This window comes from Nanorana parkeri, unplaced genomic scaffold, assembly GCF_000935625.1.
Source record: "Nanorana parkeri isolate BGI_ZX_2015 unplaced genomic scaffold, ASM93562v1 scaffold1032, whole genome shotgun sequence".
NCBI lineage: Eukaryota > Metazoa > Chordata > Amphibia > Anura > Dicroglossidae > Nanorana > Nanorana parkeri.
The window spans coordinates 488,729-516,637 of NW_017307300.1; the positions used below are offsets into that span (position 1 = coordinate 488,729).

At 40.3% G+C, this 27,909-nt stretch overlaps 1 pseudogene; it reads left to right on the forward strand.

The window, feature by feature from the left end:
• LOC108795976 overlaps positions 1-14,370 on the forward strand; it is a 46,595-nt pseudogene extending 32,225 nt beyond the window's left edge.
• The last annotated feature ends 13,539 nt before the right edge of the window (positions 14,371-27,909 follow it).

Below are 27,909 nucleotides of genomic sequence, written 5' to 3' on the forward strand. Positions count from 1 at the left end.
TCTCTGAATTGGTGCTAACACTGTCCTTCCTGTGTGTGTTGTAAAATAGCCACCACTCCAAGCTCACTCCTGTGATGGACTACAATCTCCATACAAATGAGTAAACTAAATGTGAGCTTGTAGTCCATCACAGGAGTGAGCTTGGAGCAGTGGCTACTTTACAATACACACAGGGACCATGGGGAACAAAAGTAGCAACCCTCCAAAAGGAAGGACAGTGTGAGCACCAATTCAGAGATGATTTGAGGCACTAAAGTCCCGTGATACACAAATAAGATACATTTTTATTAATAGGTTAGGTAATTGAATGCATTTTTGAGGATCTTTGTTTCCAAGAAAGTTATATTGTAAGGTGTAGCTCTTTAGTTTAGTGTCACCAAGAAATCTACCTAGAAATCCCTAACAGGTGAGTGTGTGTGCGTATGTGTGTGTGTAAAAAACCCAGTTGTTCTTGGCTAAAAAAAAAATCAATGTACAATTGTACATAATACTCTAGAAATTCCACAGAAAGACTAACTAATATACAGTCATATTTCATATTTATTAGAGCTACGGACATTCTACAAAGCTCTAAAAACTATATTATTTCAATCCTGTAAACAGGAGGACACCATATGTATTTTACATCAAATTTGAATGCAAACAAGAATTTCTGTACCACTGAAATGTATATGCATTAAATAATGAAATATACTGCCTTTTATACTCTTTAGAAATCATACTGGGAGATCAGATTTAATGTCTTTTGTGTATCTAAAAAACATTTAAAAATTATAATAAAAAAGAAGAGATAGGCATGAATGAATATTTTAATTTGTTATTACTCTGCACTATGACAGTATTCTTTTGGATTTCTCACAGCTTTTGATTAACAATCATGGTGTGCGTATTGTTCTTACTTAGTTTTTACGTTACACAGCTCAAATATTAAAATATGTTTGCGCTTATAATGAAATCCATTGTCACAGATGGTTTGTTATACATGATATAGCACTGAACATCCCATAAGACATCGGAGCAGCAGGACCACCTAATTAAATAACTACAAAGAAACTCTTTCCATTCCTGAATAAAAGAGAACTAAACTTATTAATCTTATTGAAATTGAGTTATTAAAAGGGCTAAACATTATTTACATATATTAACTCATTTTATCCAAAGTTGAAAAGAAAAGGTCCTACTCTAAATCACTTTTCATTCTGCCCACAATAAAATTGGTCCTGGACACAAAGTAAGAACTGCTTGTGTTATATCTTCATCCACAGCAGAAAGGTCTTACCCAACACTGTTTTCTAGAGAATACATAAATGCAGAGCAATTTTTTTTCTTACCAGGTGACTTTAAAAGGACATGATTCCCCTGACCACCATGTATTCACCTTATCTCAATGATTAAGTCTTTTTGGCAAATCATGTCTGAGCCCGTGAATCTTGTTATGCTTGTAACATTTTAGATTTCCGGGAATACACTTTTTACATTGAGGTCCTGGCTGTTGAGTGCAGCCATACATACATTGGGTTACTATTAACAACCGTGGCGTGCCTCTGTCAGCTGGAACCTAGCTTTATTGACAGGACATATGAATACGAGTGATGTCTTTTTCACAACCAAGTGATTACCAAGAAGGTTATTCATGAAGGAGCCAAAGGATCCAGCCATAGCTTCATCCTTTGGCTGACTTTGGCCACCAGAGCCTCTCGGTTCAGTTGAACTGAAGGGCTGCTTTACGGACTATTCACAATTGCCCGTACAGCAGTCAAAGGCAGCCGAGCCGAACGCATATGCTTTGGCTCGGCTGAGCAAAAGTGACAGCCGAGACATGGAGAAAGGTTGGCCAAAGCCGAGCAATCTTGCGTGATCTAGCGGCTGGCTCCACGCAGTTGTAATGACAGATCGACATTCTCAAATGACCAGGGAATGCTGGTCTGTCTTTAAACAACAAGAACTGGGCGGAGCTGGACGTGATGTAAGCCCAGTTGTTGTGCTGTAATGACAGATCAGCATCCTCAAATGACCTGGGGACTCTGATCTGTCATTAAACAACAACAACTGGGTGGTGATGTCACCACTAGCTCATCCCAATTGTTTATAGACTTGTGTGCCGTCAAAAAATTAGTTCTGTTTCGTTTCGGAATATCCGTTATTTCGTATTTCATATTTCGTAATTCGTAACTGAACTCAATTCGGATTCGTACGAAATACGAATTTTCGTTAGTGGCGGTTATATTTTCGTAACTTTACGAACATGAAGCTAAAAAGCAAAATACCTTTGTTAATATTGGAGTGGTAGTTGTTTTTTTAATCCGAAATACGAATTCCGTTAACGGATTCCGTATCCGAATTTCGTATTTCGATTGTTGTGTTTTTTGTTCAATTAAAGGATTGTTTCTAAAAGTCTCGCCACTTTAAAAAAAAATGTATTTAACTCTTTTGAGAATGGGTAGGGGGTACAAGTACTTACTCATTCACAAGGGGGGGCGCATCTGGGTGAATAGGTAAATAAGCCCCCCTGCCCACACCCCCACAACCAACGCCCTTGTGGGGAAGAGGCCCTTTTCCCCATTGGCACCAGGACAAGGTGCTTTTCCAGGGCGACCCTGAAAAAGCACCCTCCCAGTGCCGAGGGCATGTGGCCTGGCATGGCATGGCATGGATCGCTTGCCCCCCCTTTCCTGCCCTGCCAGGCCTGTGCTCAGATCAAGGGTCTGGTTGGAATTCTAGGATGACCCAACTTCTTTTTTTCCCCATTTTTGGGGGTGGGGGTCCTCCTTAAAATTCCTACCAGGCCTTAAGGGCCTGGTATGACTTTGGGGGGGAACCCCACACTTTTTTCTTTTAAATAGGGTCCCTCCTAATTTTCCTACCAGACCTAAAGGGTCTGGTATGGTTTGGGAGGGGGACTCCACGTTGCTTTTTTTTTTACTTTAATTTTTTATATTATTTTCTTAACTTTGTTTAATATTTCTTTTTTTTTAACATTTATTTTAATAATGTTTTAACTTTTTTTCATTTATTTATGATTTTTTTTCTATTCTGCTCACTACCTCAGAGGTAGTGAGCAGAATAGCCGAGCCGAATGCTGCTCGGAAGTATTTGACTATTCACTCACTGCCATTTGGCCCCTATGAGAATAGGGGTGAACGGCAGCGAGTAAGCTGGCTGAGCTTTTGCTCAGCCGATCCAGATGTTGGATCGGCTGAGTCGAACTCCTTCTTCACTTCGGCTCATAACCCCCTTTATATTCGTGTATTTTGCTTATTTCTTGCTAACAAACACATTACACTTGTATATTTTAAAACAGATGAACATCAATGTTGGGTAACTTAGTAAAATTAATCTTTTAGCTATGATGTGTAATTAATGAGGCCTAAAATCAGATGAATGCTATAGAACTATTTTCAAACTGCACTTGTTTTGCACAGTATTTAATACATGTGCATCCAGTAAGGTTCTGGGAAAGTCTAGAAAGGCTCCTACTCTAATTCTCAATTACGCACTCTAGATAGATAAAAAAAAAATATTACAATGAAATGGATATTTTTTTATAAAATGCTATTGCTTTTTAAGTACCTTAAAAGTCTGTTATTGTTAAAAGAAAGTAAGGTTTACTCTGTACCCAATTAAGGTAGGAAAAACATGGTAGTCACGTCATGATGTTAAAATATAATTGGCATCAAAGATATACTCAAAACAATGAAATTACGATCACCTGCTTATTATTTTTTATGTTTAAAATGTTAGTTTTGATGACTGACAGTCAAAAAAAAAAAATTCCTATTTATGAATAGAATAGAAATTTCTGTAGTGTCTTTTTGCTTGCATTACCCGTTACAAACCCCATCCGTTGAGGATACTTATGAGAAGCTGATCATCCTTAAAGCAACCATGTAGCTAATATCCAATTTACCATAAACCTAGTCCCTTTGAAGAAGAGTGTAAATACTCACCTCTTTTGCTGCCTGTGCCACCGAATGCATCTTAATTGCTGAGAAATCATCCCCAGAAGACTGCTGGGAAACCAACACTTCCAGTAGTGTGAATCTTCTGTGCTTCCTGCAGAATTCCCTGGTTTCTCCTGCCAGCCCTCACTATATCCTGTAGTAAGGTGGAGGTCTGCAGGAGGAACCAGTAAGTTCTGCTGGGGACGCATGTGATCGACACACCTGAAATTGTTTCACAGCAGACTGTGGTAGACAATTCCACAGCAATGGAGCAGCATTCAGCAACATGGGAAGCTGGAGAGGTATGGATTTGCACTTTTCTTTTTAGGCAGCAAATTTATTTTTTAATTTGATGTTCAGGGTCACTTGAATCAATGGCCCTTAAATTTTTATTTAGTCAGAAATGCTGTAACCATTACAATCTAGTTACAGCCCCAAATCTTTTAGATAGGAAAAGGTTAAAACCTTCATCAACTTTTTGCTGCTGTCTGTGACCCTGTTTGGGAGATTACTCCATATAATAGAACAGTAAGTGAAGGAAAATCTCCCTACTTCCTATTTGATAGGTGCCAAGCAGAACAGGAAGTGATAAAAAATCCCTCCAATTGAGGCAGCAATAAAACACATTTTCTAGTAGTGCAATCTATGATCTGTACTGTATCTGTGACCCGATGTGGAAGTTTTCCCTGCACATCCTGTCCAGGGGAAGAACAGAAGAATCTCCTTGTTAAGGGCACAGACAGCATTTGAAACCAAACATTACTAAACTTTTTTCACTCTACCCAAAACTAAAATAGCTAAAATATAAGTTTGGGCTGGAGCTGGGTTTTAAGGCTGATGGGCAAAGAACTAAATATATAGTATGGGAACAGTTTAACCTGGTAAAGGATTTATATTTCTGTCCACCCAGTCATGACATTTACACTGCTCTGCCACTAAACCCAACCAGATGGGTGATCTAATTCATATCTACTGCAGTTAGGAACTACATCTTGGTCACCTCCCTGCCCACAGCCTGTAACTGGGCAATAAAGAAAATGCAGCACACCAATGAGCTCATCCTTCTGCTCAGTGTGGCCTCGTCTCCAGTCAGCATATTCATTCTAAGCATGCATTAAATCCTGATTGGTCCCTCATGCTGCCCTTCCCTTCGCAATCTAAGTGGGGATTAAAAGACTATCATCACTTATATTAGTGGGGCACATGTTTTGAGTTGATGTACTAAAGGAGTGCAGCATTTTTACTTTGGAAAGTGACATTTCACTTTGCAAGTGAATTTTCACATGTTGAATGTGTCGAAAGTATAAATTGCAAACAATACCCAATTACTTGCAAAGAAAGTAAAAAAAAAAAGATTTCTGCTTGTACCTAAATGGACGATAGAACTCGCCACGCCTCATTCACTAAGCTAAGTAACGAATGCCTTGAAAAGTAAAAATTCACTTTTCAAAGTGAACATGCTTTACTCTTTTAGTAAGTCAGCCCCTTTGCAGGAAAATAAGTATTCTTACTTGACATTGGTCTATATATCTTCTTAACACACAATCACCAACCTCTGTTAACACAAATAATACTAGCAAGCAGTTCAGGGGGTAGCCTTTGATGATGGAGATTGGGCACGTAGTCTCTGGATAAACTCACACCGTCTTGAGAGAAAATTAAGGATTTTAGGCTCCTACTACCTTGCAGATGAATAAATAGAATTAGATTGCAGCTTTCTGGAACTCATGCCTAATGCTAACTACCTTTTAGAAAGTCACATTCACAAAGCTGTACTATTAGCAACCCTGTGAATTTTGTGAATTTCAAATTTACTGTGTGTAATAAATCCTGCTTTACAGGAAACATTTGTATCAAAACTGCTGTGTTAGTTCGGTGGGATGATGAGAAGATAAATAATTCAAGTGTCTGGAATTGACTTACAACTGAGGCTGACACGGCACTGATAAGACTTAATGCATGTTGTATTGTGATACACAGAACTAGTAAGAGTTTCAATGATTTAGAGAACATGGTGCATATGTTGCTGCCAGCCCATGGAAGAAGTATAAACTGCATACACACCATATGTACATATAGATATAGCACAGGATTTACTCATTCTCTCTATCCAAATATACATGAAAGCAGCATTATACACAGATAATGTCAAATAACCTTTCAGTTTGATAAGTTGGTAACATATATCTCACAGAGAGCTAGCAGCAGTGAATTTAAAGAGAAAGCACAGCTGACAATCGCTGATAACATTGTTTTCCGTATTACTGCTGGAATATTTTTAGAAATCAGAAAAGTATCTAGGGCTGACATTTTACGCGAAATCATAAAAAGAGACCATTATGCTGGATCTAGGATTAATGAAATAAAGATGGTTACTTAGATTAGGGTAACATTAGAAACAATGATTTGCATTCTGTAGACCAGTATTTCTCAAGCTTTTTTTAGACTTAGAACCCTTAAAAAAATTATGTAAAATCTCTAGGCACCCCAGGCTAAAATGTAAAAAAAAGTAAATGCAAAATAAAATGAAAAACTATTTATCTGAAACGGGTCTGGTATGGATTTTACCCCCCACCCCCTCTTTCACATTAGAGTTCACCCTTTCCCATCAGCCCCTTCACATCAGAATCCCCTGTACACAGCAGTCCTACCATAATATTAGGATCCACAGCTGTGGCAGCATGGAAAAGGGCGGGAGGTGGAAAAGGCTTGGAACAAGGCAAACTTCCATGCTTTTCTGAATGGATCCCACCCTCCCTGGATTAGCATCTATTTGCATGGTTCTGGAGGCTGGCCTGCTTGCACCATGGAATGGCATGACACTGTGGGAAAATCTCAAGGCACCCCAGATGAGAAAGGCTGCTGTAGACTATGACTGATTCTATCTGTGACTGGTACTTAACTGTCATAATGTCTTTTCACAGTAGAACATGTACAGAGAGACCACCCACATGGTCACATGTAGAGACAACTGCATTGTTGTCCATTTGGCCTTATGAACAATATTTTGGTTAAGTCTTAAACTGCTTTTACAGCTCCAAAACCCTTCTGCAGTTATTGGAAACACTGCCAACAGTGCTGCCAGCGGGCTCCAACCAGGAGGAACTGCAACAAACCACATTTGTTGTACAGGTGAAACTCGAATAATTAGAATATCGTGCAAAAGTTCATTTATTTCACTAATGCAACTTAAAAGGTGAAACTAATATATGAGATAGACTCACTACATAACTTCCTTCCACAGATGAGCTCTATGGGGATGCAGACTTCATTTTCCAGCAGGACTTGGCACCTGCCCACACTGCCAAAAGCACCAAAACCTGGTTCAATGACCGTTTGATTACTGTGCTTGATTGGCCAGCAAACTTGCCCGGCCTGAACCCCATAGAGAATCTATGGGGCATTGCCAAGAGAATGATGAGAGACATGAGACCAAACAATGCAGAAGAGCTGAAGGCCGCTATTGAAGCATCCTGGTCTTTCATAACACCTCAGTCTATCTCATATATTAGTTTCACCTTTTAAGTTGCATTAGTGAAATAAATGAACCTTTGGACGATATTCTAATTATTCGAGTTTCACCTGTAGTGCTTACATCAATGGAATCGGGTTTAATTACAATATATCACCAGCTGCATGGAGCAAAGGCAAACTTCCATGCTTTTCTGAATGGATCCCACCCTCCCTGGATTAGCATCTATTTGCATGGTTCTGGAGGCTGGCCTGCTTGCACCATGGAATGGCATGACACTGTGGGAAAATCTCAAGGCACCCCAGATGAGAAAGGCTGCTGTAGACTATGACTGATTCTATCTGTGACTGGTACTTAACTGTCATAATGTCTTTTCACAGTAGAACATGTACAGAGAGACCACCCACATGGTCAGAGAATCTATGGGGCATTGCCAAGAGAAAGATGAGAGACATGAGACCAAACAATGCAGAAGAGCTGAATGCCGCTATTGAAGCATCCTGGTCTTCCATAACACCTCAGCAGTGCCACAGGCTGATAGCTTTCATGCCACGCCGCATTGAGGCAGTAATTGCTGCAAAAGGGGCCCAAACCAAGTACTGAGTACATATGCATGCTTATACTTTTCAGAGGTCCGATATTGTTCTATGTACAATCCTTGTTTTATTGATTGCATGTAATATTCTAATTTTTTGAGATTGTGGATTTGGGGTTTTCATGTAATCATCACAATTATGACAAATCACGGCTTGAACTATCTTGCTTTGCATGTAATGAGTCTATCTCATATATTAGTTTCACCTTTTAAGTTGCATTAGTGAAATAAATGAACCTTTGGACGATATTCTAATTATTTGAGTTTCACCTGTAGTGCTTACATCAATGGAATCGGGTTTAATTACAATACATCACCAGCTGCATGGAGCATGGAGGTTGTTGGCCCTCTTTGCATTCTAGATTTTGTTTACAGGATAAAACACTACCAGTCGCCATATGAGACCCAAGTAGCAGGATTTCCCCTCCTGCTTCAGTAGCAGACTTGTCCCCCACTGCACTCAGTGGTTCCTCCCATCAACCTCGATGTCATTACAGGACACAGTGGTGATGTAGTTGTCAAAACAAGGAGCCAGGGAGTGCAGTGGGGGACCAAGAAGATTGATTGTTTTGAAATGTAGCTTTCTCGGCAGACAGAGGAAAATTTCTCGACCAATAAATTCATCACAAAATATAAAATGCCATTCCTGTAAATAGCATGATTGTGGGGTGCTTTAAAGCTGTATGTGGTGTTGCTGAACAGTACATGGTTGTGGGGTGCTTTAAAGCTGTATGTGGTGTTGCTGTACAGTACAGTTTTCAGTACAGTTTTCATGAAGTGCAAATATGGCTGTACAATTGAGTTTTTTTTCGTTTACAGTCAGCTTGTCTTACATCAGCAGCACCCCTTCAGATACATTTTACTTTGAAGTTTTTTTCCAGGTTCTACCAACTTTTCCCTCAAACAGTAATAGATCCTCTTTGATCAGCAGGAAGAAATTGGTTTGTAGTTCGCTGAGGCTGTTCCTGTTCTCACTGTTTCAAAACTATCCTGCTAGTGGCCAATTTCTATCAAACTCTCATTAAAAATTAAAAGACCATGGATCATATAACAGGATAAATTTGCCCAACATGAGGACAGTTTTAATATATAATAGGACTAACTGATGTAAGTCTAACTTTTTTTTATCTATAGAGATACGGGGTTGTGCTGAATACTAGGGATGCACCGATACCAAGTACAGTACTCAGTAAAAGTACAAGTACAGATACTTTTCGAGCTCCAAGACTAGACTAGAGAAAAATTCAAAAGTTAGGAGGCAGATGTCATTTGTAAGGAGCACACTGAGCTCCTGGGATTTGTACATCTCTGTTTTAATGTATGATTTTGTTTTTATAAATATAAATAAAGGGATGCCAGGTCCCAGCTGCAACCTCTGCAACCCTGGTAGTTCTCATGAAAATGCCAAGTATCGGCATTGGTACTCGAAAAGTATCGGTGCATCCCTACTGAATACGAGTGTTATAAAATGTGAAGTGATTTAGGTGCACAATGTTCTTGCACTTTTTTTTCAAGCAATGCAGCATGTAACAAGTGAATACTGTGCCTCAAACCTATTAAAAAAACGCCCTTTCAACATAAAAAAACATATTAAAAAACTACAAAATAAATGAAAACCCCAAACCACCACACAGTGAAACAAAAGCCCATTGGTTTGCATACAGTTAACCCTGCCCACAGTCTGCCTCAAACTCACCCAGTGACTGGGCAGTCCCAGCCAGACCCTGCACACTTATTGGAGCAGCCCACAAAAACCCCACCCGCTCACATCCCCTGATCACCCTAATGAATGCCTGATTAAGTTACTGTGCATGCACAATAACTCAAATAAAGGTGACACTGTGATCCTAGGACATCACCCAGGACACCACATTATCCAGATGAGGTCCAAGATGCAGCACTGTTCTGGCAAATCCAGGACAGTTGGCATTTATGAATTTGAGATGGATTATACAGCAGTGACTGCTGAAGACAAAAAAAAGGAACAAATAAAGGCAGCAAAAGGGTTGGTTGCACAAAAGAGCAAGCAATCAGAATTAAAGTACAGTTTTCTAACTGACCATAATCTCTCCCTATGCAGTTTGCCAGCTTTTCCTATCTTTTTGCTCAAACAGATTCCAAATCACTGCCAGTATGGCTGCTCTGTGCCCCCCACCCCCCTTTGGCTTAACCAAAAGCCCCCTAAATGTCCATGAGTATGAAAATCATGTTATTGTGCTTTATTCAGCATGTTACAATTTTAAGTACAACACATTTATCCATAGGTTTTAATATTCTTGAAATATCATGCCATTATTATCTACTAAAACTTTTTTCTAAATTATATAATTCTATTCACTGAGGGTTTCTAGTAATTTTCTTTTCTGAGAAAGTTCTTCCTTTGATTTAGACATGTAAATGAAATAAGGAGATGGGTTTCAAGAAAAAGACAATGCTGTTTCATAAATGTTTTAGCTCTAATAGACTTTATTTTGTAATGTCTTACAATGTTTTTGCTCCCAACAGGACCATTGCGATTACATTACTGAGGTGCATGTGCTTGTAATATTGAAATGCTTTCTCTGAGAAAAAGATCCATGCTATAATAATAGGCAAAGATTTACAGTGCTATAAAGACCATGAGGCTGACCAAAAGGAAGAGCATTCATGCAAAGAATAGCAGACAGGCAATTGATTATTATTTGACTGTGTGCCCACTGGGCTTTGCTTCCAGGTGCTCTTAACATGCAGTTCTATAAGCTCTAGCAGTGTTCAGAAACAAGGAGCTCTCTTTTCAAATTGATTGTTACTGAGAACACGAAGCCTTCCTTCACTCTGCTGTATCATGCAAATACTGTAGAGCTTAATGGAATAATCCCCATGGCTGTTTGTGTTTTTTTTAATCAGTGTTTATTGAATTTAAAAAAATTAAATAGTGGGATGTGGCAAGAAGACATTTTATGGCTTTTCACTTGCAAAACTGCACATTATTTATTATTTAATAATGTATTCGCAAATGTATGAATGTTTTTTTTTTATATTTCTTCTCTTGCAACTTATTAGCGTATGGAGTTGAAAAACAAAAACAAATATTGCTGAGTTATTTATGTCATAAATGCTTTGTGAGTTTTTCTTTAATGAATATCAGAACTGATTGACTGGTATAGAGTGCAGAGGCTATTTAACCTCCCTGGCGGTATGATTATGCAGGATTTTAGCATGCCAAAGCGGTACATTGTTTTTCATGGCAATTTGTTGTTTTATATTGTAGGCCTGTAATTGTTAGTAAATCTTAGGAATAACTCACTAAATCTGTGCAAACAAGAGTCAGGTAGACATCCCGGGTATGAATCTGCCGGCTCCGCCCCCTCGCTATGACGCCCAAAAACGAAACTGAAAGCCAAATGCCGTCATCGGCCGGGCGAACACAGCAGAGGACACCACGGGCTTGCAGGGACAAGGTAAGTGACACTTTTGCGCAATCCCGAGTGTGGCTCGGGGTTACCGCTCTTGGTACTGGAAATTAACCCTGAGCCACACTCGGGAATACTGCCAGGGAGGTTAAGTGAAGGACTTAAAGGGACCCTGCCACCAGACCTAACTTTGAGGCCTGGTTCACACTGAGCATTTTGTAGAACTTTTTCTGCCCTACAATACACTCATATATATGCCCAAAAAAATCTGAGTCATTTCTATGGCCTTGTTCACATCTGTGTATTTTGTCGCAATAAGCAAAATGCCTGTCACTGGAAAAAATACATGAGTGCTTTTTTGGCAAACTACAGCTTGTTTTAGCCTCATAGACAGCTTGTTTGCTGTGTTTTTATGCGCATTTGCTCATTAACATCAATGAGCTACAATCTGCTCACATAAACGTGCAATTTTATTTATGCGTAAAAAGCACACAAAATCTTGCATCAAAAAGGCACGTAGAAACACGCAAAACTGCAGTCGCTCTACTATCTAGAGGCAAAGCCAGCTGTACCTGCACATCCCCCGTTCATTCCTCCAGTCAGCGCAAGTACGATCTGCCTGTCCAAGATGGGCAGATCGTACGTTTTTTAAATTACTTTACAACCCTCGCAAGACAGAAGTCTTGCGAGGGTTGTAAAGTGTATGGCCACCTTTACCCGACCTTTTCAAACCCTCAATTGGCTGCTGCTCACACATGCAGCACTATGGCAACTGCAATCCAATTAGAGGCTAAGATGGCACCTTCCTTTGATTTAAGGGATAGGGGGTTGTAGTTCCACTTTAACATCTAAGCATCACCTGCTGAGAATGGGTTACATGATCAGTCTAATGATGTAATTTATACTATTTCACCTGTGCAGTGATTAGCTGTAAAAGTCCAATAGATATCAATGTCATGTGTATACCCTGCAAATTAACAGGTCTGGCAATAAGACCTGAGATTTTTCTGCTTTTAACAAATGTCCCCGTAGCTGTGCCACCAATATCTACACGGTTGACATTATTGATAGTGTTTGCAGTAAATGCCACTTCTTATCAGTTTTGCTGCAGTGTACATTTTTGAAAAAACACAATTTTCAAGAGCTTATGAATGATCTTATCTAGGTTAACCAGTGGGTTAAACCAGTATTTATAAGGCGCGCCTAAATGTCAACTGCGGTTTAGATTTGGACATTGCAAAAGAAGTGTGGTGATTTCTGCGTACAGTATTATTAAAGGGTTTATAATCTACAATAACAAATAACTTGCATAGTGGCAACATTGTCTCTATTGCTTTGCTGAAAAAAAAAAACTAGTCTCAGAGTACAGCTGGCAAAAGAGATATTATGTGTGACATTTATATGATATTTATTGTAACATATAGCCATGTTTGAGTTGCTGTGCTTACTGATCCAGAATCCTTAGCTGTAGGCAATCAGATTATTCTGTTCTACCAATTCTAATAAAAGCAGTGAAGTATTTTCTACATTATTAGTCATCAAGACTGTTAAGATAATGTGTGCTTTTAAATATATTGCTGTGTGACTTTAAGGGAAAACTAGAGTAGGTTAAGAATAGCTTTTAAACAACAGCCTACCCAACCACCACCATGTAACTTCCAGCATGTGCATATGCCACTGATAGAGATGAATGAATTATCCATCCTTCTAAAATACAGCAGGAATTCGGTAGCTGAATAGCTCTTATTTGCAACACATTTCTAATATGTTGCTATAGCTGTGACATATTCATTAACAAATACTGTCATTTCAGAGGTAAGAAGTGCGCTCCACTCTGTCTCTGTTCTGGAATGTGTCATTGCAATTAGAAGCAGTGGTCGGAGGGGTTCCTGGCAGTGCCCCTCTCAATGGGAGCACCTGTGTCATCTTGAGTGGGATGAGTAACATCCTGTGTCTGCTGTATGTAGGCTGGGTGACCAACTACATGGCTAGCCTCTATGTGCCCCCTGATAGCACCAAGCTGGAACCTGAAGACAAGGGGGACACCCTAAGGATTATAGAGCGGTTGGAGACTGTCATCAACCAGCACAAGGTACAGATACTCTCTATTACACTGAGTACCTGTCTATTACAAAGCATACCTGTCTAATACTTCCTGTATACCTGTAAATTGCAAAGCATGCCTGTCTATTACACTGCAGTGTAATACACTGAATACCTGTATATCACTACCCATGTACCTGTCTATTGCCAGCACTAGCGTAAATCCTTGCACCGGCTCTGGCTCTGAATAGTGGCGTAACAACCAGGAGGAGTGACAGAAAATTGCTGCTCCCTCTCTCCGCCACTGCTCTGCAGGCACTGCCGGACAGCATTACGTCGTTCTGTGTGGGAGGTGCTCACCGAGGACCAGCTCCTGTTCTCCACCGGCCACTGCTGGTAGCTGCAGCAGCTCTCCCTCCTGGTACCCAGCCGCCAATGAGAAGGTGCTGCAGGTGAGGCTGTTACTGAGGGGAGGGGGTGTCTGGGTGTGTGAAGGCTGGTACAGGGGGACCTGGGGGTGCAGACTGATTAGGGGGTGAAGACTGGTACAAGGGTGCCTGCTGGAGAGGGTGAAGTCTGATACAGGGGCGCCAGGAGAGGGTGAAGACTTATACAGGGGGCCATGTAGCTGGTGGTATTCTGTATTGCTGTAAAATGTATTGCTGGGATTTGTAGTACTCTATAGTTGGTGGTTTTCTGCATTAGAGGAGACATTACATATTGCAGCAGAGTTGCCAGCCAATAGATTCCCGGCTCTGAAAGACCCACCAAAAGCTGTCAGTGCAGTGATGTTGTGGTTCGCCTGTGTATGGAATAGGTGGCATGGTGCTGGTGTTGCTGGAGAACTGTGAGCGCTATTTCAGGAGCACAGACCTGTACATCATGCTCGGGGTGTGGAGGACGGTTGGGGAGGCCGAGATCCACTGAGGATATCACAAGACTTCTCTGTAGCAGCTTCTTATATTGTTGCAAGGTTTGCATAGAGAAGGCACATGTATTAAATATATACTGGAAGACTTCAGATATGAGCGATCACGTAGAGTACACTCTGGAGGAGAGGCGATTAAGAGGGGGTATAACCACAATGTACAAATATTTTAAACACAAAAAAACACAATTTGAGGTTTGAACATATGTTTAATCTTAGATTGCAGAAGCGGTTATTTACTGTTAGAGTAGTAAAAATTTGGAACTCCCTTCCTCAGGTAGTTGTACTGGCCAAGAGTGTTGGACAGATTCAAAAACTGGACTAGATGTCTTCCTCCGGTCATAGTATACAGGACTATTGAGATTGTTATAGTCTCAAAATCACACACACACACACACACACACACACACACACGTTGAACTGGCTGGCCCTGTTTCTTGCTTTTTTTCAACTTTCTTAAATCTATGTAACTATGTAATTGCCCAAAGCTCATCCTAAGCCTCCTGTTGCACCTAGGTGACAGCGTTTTGGGGCATTTTTCCATGTGTCTCTGTCTAGCTTACTTTTTTACATAAATCTATGTGCGTTTGTCAAGCATTTTGAAGCATTTTTAAAAGCATTTACACACATGTTTTAAGCTGGTAGATTGTGCTTGTGCAAGAAAACGTGTAAAAAAAGTGCAAAGTGCTTTCGTGTTTGCAGGAGTATTCATTTAGATTATAGGACCAAAAGAGCAGAAATCTGCAGAAAAGTAACTCATGTACTTTTTTCAGCAACAGTCATTTTGCTACAGGCGACAGAATGCTCAGGTGCGAACAGGGGCCACAGAAAACAGTGGGTTTCCTCGTGTTCAGCGTTTTGTAGCTTTGAGCTACAAGAAACGTTTGGACAATTTCTTGAGGGACCGTAATATCCAGGGATACCAGTATCCCTAAGAATGAGATGATGCGTGGACCTATATGGGTTGGACTTGATGGACGTATGTCTTTATTCAACCCCAAATACTATGTAACTATGTAACTATGTAACTATGAGCTACACAACGCCTAGGTGTGAACCGGGACTTAATGGGCAAAGTGACAGATTCTGTTTAAGGGATTCAGAACAGGTGCGCAAAACTACGATGATGGTGAATTTTACTGTGACCTAATTTCACACTGCAGTGAGGTGACAGGCGCACTTTAAGGAGAAGCATGATTTAGACAATTTTAATTGACGACAACAGTGATCAGTGAATGGCTTGCAGAATAAACTGATGAAGCTCATACTACATGCTTATGCTGTTCATTTTAACATGTGAAAAGCACAAACTAATTACTTGTCTATACTCACTGAAAGTGACAATGACCACATCAACTTGTTGAACTTTTCTGGCTCTATGGTGACCATGATTCATATATTCAGGGTTATTCTCAAAAGGTTGAAGAGTTTGGAGAAGACAGGAGAAGAGAACAATCTAGGACACCATAGCTGAACTGGAAAGTGAGTTGAATTTGAGGATTTTTTCAAATCAGCTATGTTGTCCTAGATTGTTCACTTCTCCTGCCTTCTCCAAACTCTTCACCCTTTTGTGAATAACCCTGTCAGACTTGGAGGTAAAGCTTCAATCCCACAGCTGCCATTTATCAGATCACCTATTCACTGAATATTTCCCACCGCAACTTGAAAGAAGAGATGATTTTCAGCGATAACATTAGCTGTAGACAGAAATCTTTTAATATATTTCAAAGGCTGGAAGATGTTTGACAAGGAAGGATTTGTGTCAAATAGAAAAGACTGCTTGCCTAAATTTAAATGCAAATTTATGAATAATACCAGGTAACTTAGTTGAACCTATATTCTTACTTGCCGAGAGGGTAGCTCATTATCCAAAGCAATTTTGAATATTATCATGTATTTATTTTAAGACCAGATTTATGGATTTATCTTTTTCAATAAACATCTTACAGCCCACTTGAGAATCAAAGAATTTAAAAAGGACTACTGAGGCACTACTTATTATTTTTGCATATATAAAGAGCATGCTGCATTCACTTGCTGCTATTGAATACTGAGTGCTGAACCTGTTTATTTTGTAGGTGTTATAGTCTGTAGCCTTTTATAGTTATTTGTCATTGGAAATGAAAAAAAAATGTATTTTAACATAGTACATATATAAAGCAGTAAATTTTAGATTTACCTGATAGTCACTGTAGGTTAATTTTCCTGGTGCATGTGTTTTAAATAACAGTAATTGATTCACAATCAATGAATGTTTGGTAGAAGTCACAATTCACTACTTTACAAATATACGACTACTGTACAGCGTACATATAACCATCATTTCCTACTGCTGTGGAATGTACAGTCAAAGGTCCCCTCACCAGCCTAGCAAAAAGCCACTATTAACCATACACTGTAGGATTTATTTTTACTCCTGAAACAGCTGACCCATGCTCTCTTCAAATACCCTGTAGCACACCCATAGGTGTTGGCTGTGATGAGTATGTGAGTACAGTTCCTACCAGCATCTAGTGACACCATAAAAATTCCATGACATGGTGAACTAGACAGTTGTAAAATTAGGCAACTTTATTTAGTGGCAGCTGCACGCGGAAATAGGAGAAATGGTAGAAGCAAAAAGTTCAATAATTTCAAGTGGAATCATAGTCTTGGTATTATAACTTAAAATCTAATAAACCAGTTCATTGGTCAACTACTTTTTAATGACCATATGACACTTACAATACAGTCAGCTCTCCTCAATCCCCTTAGCCAGACTGACGAAACAGGAGGAATCTGCTCTCACTTCTCCGTTAGGCACTGAGCAAACAATAAAGGTTCCAGCAGGATTTCTCTCAAGTATCCTCTTCCAGAACATTGCTTCATTGCTCTTCATACTCTCAGACTGTGTTGCAGAACATTGGGGTCTATTCACTAAGCTGCCGAGTGAAAGACCGACCTGAAGTATTCAATTTGCACTAGCCAATAGTAAACTAGTATTGCACCTGCCCTCTGCTGCAGTTCTCCATCAGGTCCATCAGCAGAGGGCGGGTGCAATGCTAGTTTACTATTGGCTATTGCAAATGGAAATAGCCAATAGGAATCTAGCAATGCATTCCTATGGGCAAAAATTACAATTTTTTTCTCTATTCTGACACGGCTCCGTGTCAGAATAAAGAAAAAAAAAGAAAAAGCAGTGTTTCTCTCCTGGGCGGCTGGAAGCGGGAGACTCACGGAGCGCCCTGGAGAGTTTGCTGTCTGGAGATCAGTGTCCCTGGTTAGCTGGTAACCAGGGACGCTGATCTCTCTGCAAGTGATCTCTGCAAGATCACGGCTGGCTCTGCCCAGCTGTCAGAAGCAGGCTGTCGGCCGGCCAATGCCTTCGGCTCGACTGAGCTGCTCGGCTAAGTTCGGGAGCTGTACGGGCTATTGTGAATAGCTCGTACAGCAGCCCTTCGGTTCTACTGAACCGAAAGGGTCCTGGGGCCGAAACTAGCCGAAGGATCGGCCGAAGCTATGGCTAGATCCTTCAGCTGCTTCTTGAATAGACCCCATTGTTTCCTTGGATGTCACACTCTCTAAAGTAGGGATGCACCAATACCGGTATCGTTATCAGTGCCAATACTGGGGATTTTCACGAGTACCCGATACGAAGCGACAATACTGGCACTTTAAATGTTTTTTTTTTTTTTTAAATTGACAATTTTTATAAAATTTTTCAGACAAAGGTGATACAAACATCGTCGTGACATTATGATAAAACATAGCCAGACCTCCGGTGGGATCTTGGCTTAACAAAACAAGTATAAGGAATAGACACACCATGAATGCTGATGCGCATAACATTTTGACTATTACGTATCAAATCAGCGCCAATGTAGTTACTTATTCACAGCTAATATGTCTAACCATGTATTCTCTTGTCTGCTATATTTATATACTGCTGGTAAGTTCCCATATCCGGTCGGCCCGGTAGTCGTATATGCGTAACCAGTTTGCATCAAATTTCAGGAGAAATTAGGAAAGCAAGTATATAGAAAGTAGAAAAGTAGGAGAAGAACAAAACAAAATTGAACTGCCACATTCCTCTGTATAGTTTCAATAAAATAACAATAAAGTAGTGTAATGGTTCGGGTCTGGACGTTCCTTTTCCGGTATTCTTTGTCGCTATGAACTCCTGGGTTATCTACTACCCTTATCTATTCCTACACGTATTTTATCTTACAATTATTTCTTACAATTATGCATCCCCTAAGTGGTCTTTTTCTAACGTCCAAGCACTCCAAACTCCCTTGTGTGCTGTTAAGGTATTTTTAAGCCTCGCAGTCAGATATTCCATGGACTGGACCTCTTTAACGCGAGCATACAGCTCAGTTCTAGAAGGTGGAAGTTGTCTTTTCCATTGTACTGATATCAAGCATCTTGCTGCAGTTAGTATATGCATAGCCAGTTTTTTATCAGTTTTCGATAATTATGGAAATGGGAGGCTTAACAAGTAGTGTATAGGAGCTAGAGGAAGTGAGTGACCAGTTACATGTTCGAGTGTGTGTTGCACCATTTTCCAATAAGGTTGTAATGTAGGGCAAGACCAAAATATGTGGAATAGAGAACCCATGTCACTGCCACACCTCCAGCAATTTGGGGACGTTGATGGGTATATGGAGTGTAGCACCTCAGGTGTGTAGTACCAATGGTATAATATTTTATATAGGTTTTCCCTATATACTGAACACATTGAGGTCTTGGCGGCTGAGCGGCATATAAGTTCCCATTGCTGTGGTGTTACTGCGAGCCCTAAGTCCCTATCCCACTTTGTCATATATGAGTGATAAGTTAGAGCGTCTTGAGTACCATCATTCAGTAACCTATATATGAAGGATATCAACCCCCTCGAAGATTGATCAGTGGAGCACACTACTTCAAATTGCGTTCGCCTAGGGAATACTAAACTGGGCGAAATAGATTGCATAAAGTGTTTGATTTGTAGGTAAGAGCACTTTAAATTTTTAAACTTAAGCCGGTGCTGTAAGGCTAGGTTCACACCTGCGATCTGTGACCGCACAGCAATCGTGCATGAAGCCATGTGGATTGCTGAGCAGTCACGGAGTCACCCCCCACAGCAATCGCGCTGGCGGTGCCATTATTTTCTAATGACACACCAGTCGCGCCGCACGAATCGCATGGTTTCCCACCACAAATCTGCACCGTGCAATTGAACACAATTGCGGTTAAAAAAGCAGCGCGTCATGTGAAATCAATGGGGCCACGCGGCAATCCCTGTGTGCCCCCAAACACGATTGTGCAGTCCCATGACACCAGCCCTGGGTATCACTCAAATCTGAACCTAGCCTAAACAGGTGCTGGGCTCCACAGGAAGGCTGTTGAGGTCCCCAGCAATGTCCCGGTGGTTTTCCTGTGAATTGCAGTGCCTGTTTACAGTGCCAGCTGAAAATCTCTTCCTCCTCCTCCATGCTGCTGCCCACACCCACCGAGACAAACTGGGAGCCAAGTATGATCGCACAGACCATCATAGAGTGAAACAGCCCAGCATAGAGCTGCACAGCACAATATTAACCCCACACAGCCAAACATAGAGCCTGCAGAGCCACCTGAGAGCCGCACAGCCCACCATAGAACCTGCACAGCCCACCTGAAAGTCCGTACAGCCCACCATAGACACTGCATAGCCCCCCAGAGAGTCCACACACCCCACCATAGAACCTGCACAGGCACCTGAGAGTTTGCATAGCCCACCATAGAACCTGAAAAATGGCCTGGTAATGAAGGTATATACAGAGTATTCCCAGGAGGTTAAACATTTCTGGAGACTTCTAGCACACTTTGCACAAACCAAGTTAATACATTTTCTCCCCCTCACCCCAGAATGTGCCCTACGCAGCTCATTACAACAGACGAATACTAGGTTTGCCAGGAGAGCTAAAATACAGTACTTATTTTGTAATGATTGACAGTAGGTAAAAAAACTGTTTTGAAAAACTGGATAAAAGCTAACCCACCTTCACTATGAGAAGTTACAATATACTTCCAAAACAGAATAAATAGAAACTTCACTCAAAACTTGAGAGCTTCATAAACATGGGTACATCCAAAAGGAGACAAATACAGTGGATATAAAAACTCTACACACCCCTGTAAAAATGCCAGGTTTTTAAGATGTCAAAAAAATCAGACTGAGATATATGACTTCAGAATTTTTTTTTTTGCCACTGTTAATGTGACCTATAATCTATGCAATTCAACTAAAATAATGATATGGTTGCATAAATATACACACCCTTAAACTAATACTTTGTTGAAGAACCTTTTTGATTTTATAACAGCATGCAGTGTTTTGGGGTAGGAGGCTATCAGCATGGCACATCTTGTCTTGGAAATCTTTGCCCACTCTTCCTTGCAAAAGTGCTCCAAATCAGTAAGAATGTGAGGGCATCTCCTGTGCACAGCACGTTTCAGGTCACTCCACAGATGTTTAAACTAATACTTTGTTGAAGAACCTTTTGATTTTATAACAGCATGCAGACTTTTGGAGTAGGAGGCTGTCAGCATGGCACATCTTGCCTTGGGAATCTATGCCCACTCTTCCTTGCAAAAGTGCTCCAAATCTATAAGAATGTGAGTATGGTATTTAGAAAAAATCAATAATGATCGCCCAGTAATGTAAATTCTGTATATCTTTCAATTCCTAAACCATGCAATATGGAAAAACCAGAGCATTAACAAAAAGCCAAGCCGTTGCCATCTTCAGCAAACTTCATTATTATCTCGAAGACTTTTGAATTCCTAAACTCACTAGGGAGACCTCATAGGACCCTAATCCCAGAATGTTTGTACTGTTAACTAACTCAATTTAACTTTTTTTTTCATTATCAGGTAGAGCAAACAATTGTTTAGCAACTGAATAACAAACAAAAGACACTCCTTTTAATACATTATGTAAATTATACTTCTTATAATATACATGGCACATCCATTTTTTTGCAATATATGTTCCTGCAAAGAGAGTTCTGAATTGTTTACTGGCAAAAGAAACCCCGCCCCCAGCTGAAGTTACTAGAATAATGAACAGTACTTATTTGTATAATACAATGTACATGATGATTATAATACGTTTATTATATTTCCCTAAAGAAGACCTAGCTAAAGATATCATTTATACAATTATGATAGCTGTCCAACTAACCAAGTAGAAATCTATGTTAGAAGTGGATTATATATATTCTTCATAAATTCATATATCCATGGCAACAATATTGATCCTGTGGAGTTAACTTCAGACTTTTACAGCTGAATACCCTTCATGGTTTAACTGCCAATTGTTGTAAGGAATGAATAATTAACATAGCCCATTCTTAAATCTTAAATTATGTATCTCAATAAAAAGATATTGAAAGGTAAATTATTCAAATATGCATATTGATAAATTAATTTCATGATCACTGGAGTTCATGTTAAAAAAACATTAGTGAATTTTTTTGAAAATGTTATTTATTCACAAAGTGACATTTGGCTTCACTGTATATCTGAAATATATAAATCTTATGATGGTGAAATAACAATCGGTGGACCTAAAGATAAGGGAACTTCCAAACTTCTAAAAAAATATTCTACCCCAAAACATATTTTATAAAATGAAGATCTACCTTGCTTGCACATCTTCCTATTAAAAGTAGTGATGGGCCAAACACCTCGGTGTCCGGTTCGAATTCGAACTTTAGAACATGGAAAAGGTTTGAATTTAAACTAGAACTCAATGCAAGTCCATGGTTTATATGCAAGTTATTTGGCATAAAAAGTGTATGGGGATCTGGATACTGCCCTGGGGGACATGTTTCAATGAAAGAAAAACACTTTTAAAAAATAAAATATTTAAAGGAGCAGTGATTTTAACATCACTTACAGTAAAACAATAAACATAAAAAATTCCTTTAAAGATCGTGCCTGGGGGGTCCCCTTAAACTGCCTTTAAAGTGGCACATCTGTACGATGTATAGAACCTGCTGCAGCAAAAAGTGACATTTATAAAGAAAAAAAATAAATAGAATAAAATATACACAAAAAGAAAAAACAAACAAAACACAATCTCTTTGCAAAGCAACATGAGAAGGTTTTCTTGTTGGTATTTTTCTTTTCCAAAAGAGTTTCCATAAACAGAAAATATGACAAAATAAGAGGCTAATTTCACCAAAGCCGTACCAAAGTAGAAATTATTTTGTTCAAATCAGTTTACACTATTTACAAGCATGTGCCTTGATTATAAATCTTTCTGAGGTATTACAAACTCTTACCTCTACTATATTTGTAAATGCATTTTTCTGCCTAGTTTTGCTCGACAAACAACAGTTAGGCTTAATCAATAAGGGAGTGCAAAACACAGTAAAAATGTTTAACAATAGCATTCAAGTAGAACAATAGACAACAATAACGTGACATGTGATTGCTGTGGGTCAGTTTACTTTGCACATCATCATTGTTACTAGAGCTATTATACAGAATATACCTATTATACTTTGCTGTGTGTACAGGTAGCAGAGATGATACTTTAATTGCCTGCTTAAGGGTCAAGCCATTTGTCTTCCATCAGCACAGTCCTTGGGATAGTCCTTGATTCTTTAAAACAATAGCTGTTTTACAGAAAACATTGCCCACACTGGTAAAATATGTTCTAATCCTTCAAAATAAGAAAAAAAAAAGTATTAAAGCATATATATACCTAAGAACAAAAATGTTTTATATTACAGCTTACTAGACTGGTGATCCTGTCTGTAACAGGGTGACACGGCTTACTCACTGTACCATGTATAGTAATGAACAGCATTGTAGCCTAGGATGTGACTAGAGAACACCTCCCTCTCCTTCCATAACATAGGAGGGAGGTATTATGTTGTCCTCAGGGACAGCAGGAACAAAATAACTGATAAGAGTGCAGCTCAGACAAAGAGCACAGAAAGTTATCAGCTGACCAAAGACAGACTAAACAGGACCAAATAAGAGAAGTTAATTGTTTTCCTCCAGCTCTGTTTGATAGATCATCCTGAACAAAATGTGGTTAATAAATTACATATGTATATTTTGTGGATGTGTGTTGTTAAAATTAAGGACTACAAGGAGCACTCCAGTTAAAACTGAAAAATAAACCTTGTCATGCAGACTAGCACAGCAGGTGCTGTGTACCTGTTTAGTATTTTATTTTTTGTATCCAGCCATTGCTGTAGCTTACTAGTCCACCAAACATATTCATGGTGTCTAGAGATGAGATCAATGTTCGAGTCGAAGAACTGTTGTACTTGAACATTGCTAGTTCTTGTGTTCGGCGAACACAAGAACTATCAGGGCGGTCAGCGCGCCGTTCTCCCACCGAGCACTCCACAATGCACTGCGCACCACACAGTGCATTGTCAAAGCCCTTATTGGTTAAAGCAATGCACCTGACCGTAGGTCAGGTGCACGGCTTTGCTCAATCACATCAAAGTGCACTGTAAGAGCCATGAGTGGGCAAAGCAATGATGACTTTACTAATGAAGCTAAGTCCCAACCCCACACTATATAAGGCTGCTTACACCGCAGCCTTATGTCGTGTGTTGCTGGAGTTAGAGAAAGTGTGTTAGTGTATTGCAGTGTAGTGCAGTGTAGTGTAGGGAAAGCTAAATGGTGTCAGTGTCACTACACTGACACCATTTAGCTTTCCCTACACTGCACTGCAATACACTAACGCACGTGTCAGTGCTTTATACAACATTTTAGTGCTATATACAGCGCTATGTACTGTGTATAGTATTATTTTCTGTGCTGTATATTCTCTGTCTTTGTGTGTGTGTGTGTGTGTGTGTGTGTGTGTGTGTGTGTGTGTGTCAGTGGCATCACTGGTGTTCCTCCTTCTGAGTCAACGGTGTTCCCATTTTTTTTCTTTCTTTTTTAATAAAAAAAAAATATTGTAACTTTTTTTCAGCAGCAGGTTCTTTTGCTGCATCATTGGTGTTCCCCCTTCTGCGTCGCACGTGTTCCTCCTTCTGTGTCACCGGTGTTCCCGTTCTTTTTAAAAAAAATGTTTACATTATTTTTACTTTTGTTTTCACTAGCAGGTTCTTTTACTGCATCATTGATGTTCCCCTTCTGCGTTGCACGTGTTCCTGTTTTTTTTTTCTTTTTTAACTTTTTTTTTCATAATACGCCATTGTACAACAGTATATAGTGCACCAAGCACCACATGTGATAAAGTATTGCACCCAAGCACCAATTTTCCATCCCACATTCTCTAATAACATTTTATAATAAGCCCCACATCATGTCTGAAAGGCCAACAAGGCGACAGGTGTGTGACAGCTGCATATAATTTGATTTTTTACGTCAGGACCCATTCCTGTGCTCACCAAGAGTAACTGTGAGGGGTTACAATGTGGAGGCACCAACACCAAAGGCCCATTTTTTTTCCACAACTGTGTGACAGGTATATATCATTTGAATTTTTAGAGCAGGGTCAAATCCTGCACTCATCAAGAATAACACTGATGGGTTATGCTGTGAATGCACCACCAACACTAAAGGCCCGATTGTAAAGCACCTGTTGTTACTTTCATCCAATGTCTGTAAAAGAGGCACCTGAATTTATCCAAACAAATCTCTAACCATGTTCCGAGTGTCCTAAAATGTGACCTCTTCATACAGGCTGCAAGGGTAAAATGGCGGCCACGCATGTGTAAAGAAAAGTGCGCGGGAAGACGCACAAAAGGCAGGAGCACAGGAAATGACATCTTACCTCATAGGTGGCTATATAAGAACGAGCTTGAGATCACAACATTGCTGATGGCCTTGTCAGCTAGTGCTTCCTGTTTCCTGTTGATTTGCCTGTGACCTGTTTGGACCTGGAGTGTCTTGGACCATTCTGCTGCTTGCTGCCTGCCCCTGACCTTGGCCTGTTTCCTGGACTTTGCTCTTGCCTTCTGACTCGGTACCTTGCTGCCCAGCTGGTTCTGATCCTTGGCATTCTGGACCATGATTCCTGTCTTCTGAATCTGTTTCCACACTGCCCGCCCGGTTGTGACCTTTGGCCTGCTGACTTTGCTACCAGATGTCTCCTGCACGGAGTCTACTTCCATTCATGCATTCGTGGCACTCGTGCTCCTCGCTGCCCTGCAGCCTTCTGTTCCAACCCCAGGGGTTGCAGGACACGAGCCACAAGAGAAGCCTCCTCGTCTTCCAGTTTCTGCCTCAGGTACGTGATACAGGCTGCCTCCCTAAGCAGTTGTTTACAAGATTAAGGGAAAACCAATTAACTGGCAAATACATTTTTACATAGTTAGTCAGGTTGAAAAAAGACAAATGTCCATCGAGTTCAACCTATAGAGATATGGAAAAAAAAATAAGAAAAGCCTAAACAGAACGCTATGCCCACAATTACCCACTGTTGATCCAGAGGAAGGCAAAAAAACCCTATAAAGCATGGCTCAATTTGCTCCAGCACGGGAACAATATTCCTTCCGGATCCTCCAGACGCAAAGATTACCCCCTTGTCCTTTGCAGTGACCCTAACGTGAATAATTTGGCACTAAGCTCGTTATATGGACCATTTATGTATTTATACACCAGGCTCTACAGCACTTACATAGGTAGTCGCGCTCTTCAGTACATTGTATTTTTTATTTGTAATTCACAGGGTTCCTCTCCCTGCTTTGAAGAGTTCTGCACACCAATCCCTGGGGTACACAATTCAGCAACGTGTTCATACACCAGGAGTGCGCTTTCATATTTGTTTCTTTTCTATGTATTTATACATGGTGATCATGTCCCCCTTAATCGCCTCTTCTCCAGAGAGAACAAATTCAGGTCAGCTAATCTTTCCTCATATCTGAGCTCCTCCATGCCTCTTATGAGTTTAGTCGCCCTTCACTGCACTTTCTCCAGTTCCACAACATCCTTTTTGTGAACTAGTGCCCAAAACTGAACTGCATATTCCAGATGAGGTCTTACTAATGCTTTGTACAGGGGCAGGATTATGTCTCTGGAGTCTATACCCCTTTTAATACAAAAAAGTATTGTGCTTGCTTTAGAAACCTCGGCTTGACATTGCATGCTATTATTGAGTCTATGATCTACCAGAACACCCAGATCTTTCTCCATCATTGACTCCCCCAAACATACTCCCCCTAGAGTGTATGACGCATGCATGCTTTAGTCCCCAAGTGCATAACTTTACATTTATCAACATTAAACCTCATTTGCCAAATAGATGCTCAATCACACAATGCATTCAGAACTGCTTGTAAGATGGAGACATCCTGTAAGGACTGTATTCCACTACATAACTTGGTGTCATCTGGAAACACAGAAATAGTACTTTTAATCCCCAATTCTATGTAATTTATAAATAGATTAAACAGTAAGGGGCCCAACACTGAACCTTTTGGGGACACCACTAACAACCTCAGACCATTCAGAGTATGCATCATTGATCACCACTCTCTGAATACGCTCTTTAACCACTTGCTGACCGGGGTGTTTACACCCCCTTCCTGTCCAGGCCATTTTTCAGTATTCAGCGCTGCAGTACTTTGATTGACGTTGATTCCGTCATGCAATGCTGTACTGAAATTAATTTTATACCATTTTGGGGGGACACATAGAGATTGCTTTTGGTGATATTTAATCACCACTGGGGTTTTTATTTTTTACTATATAAGAAAAAAAGTACAGAATATTTTTTTAAAAAAAGTTTGTCCCTTTATTATTTTAGGAAACATTTATATTTACCCAGTTTTTTGGTAAAATATAAAAGACAGGGTCACGTCGGGTAAATAGACACCAAACATGTGAAGCCCTAAAATTGCGCGCACCCGTGAAATCGCAAAAACGACCATAGCCAAAATTGGCCATAGGCGATGCCTTAAAAGATTTTACCGCTCATCAGTTTAGTGTTATCAGAGATTGTGTACTGATCTCCGTCCATTCTCAGTGCACAGAGCCCCATCACCCGGGATGGATGGACGCCAGAGATCGCGGGGACGGTGGCGGCGGGGACAGCAATGGCGAGAAGAGGAAAGGAGGGGGTGGCGCACCATGACTTGCATCATACAAGCAATCGGGCATCTTTATAGATGCTGGACCGCTTGTATGTAAACGGCCATCCCTGGTCGTTTAAAATCCTGCGATCAGGCGCGGGCATGAAGGACGTCTAAAGACGCCCATCCAGGAGACTCCCGCCTGGCCGTCTTTCAACGTTCGGCGGACGGGAGGTGGTTAATAGACATGTGCGATTCGTTTAGTTCCGAATCGAAATTCGGACGAATTTTCGGAAATTCGGATGTATCCGAATTCCGAATTACAGATATAACGAATGCAAACGAATCCGAATTTCCATTTCCGAAATTCGGTAGTGGTAGGTTGTTCGAACGTTCGTTTCGTTTTTTATTCGTTTGTTGAAGAAAACATTTTTCCCCCTCAAATGGCACTTTGCTGAAAACGAATGAACGAAACGAATAAGAAACGAAAACGAAACGAACGTGCGAACGAACTACCGCTAACGAATTTCGTCCGAATTCCGA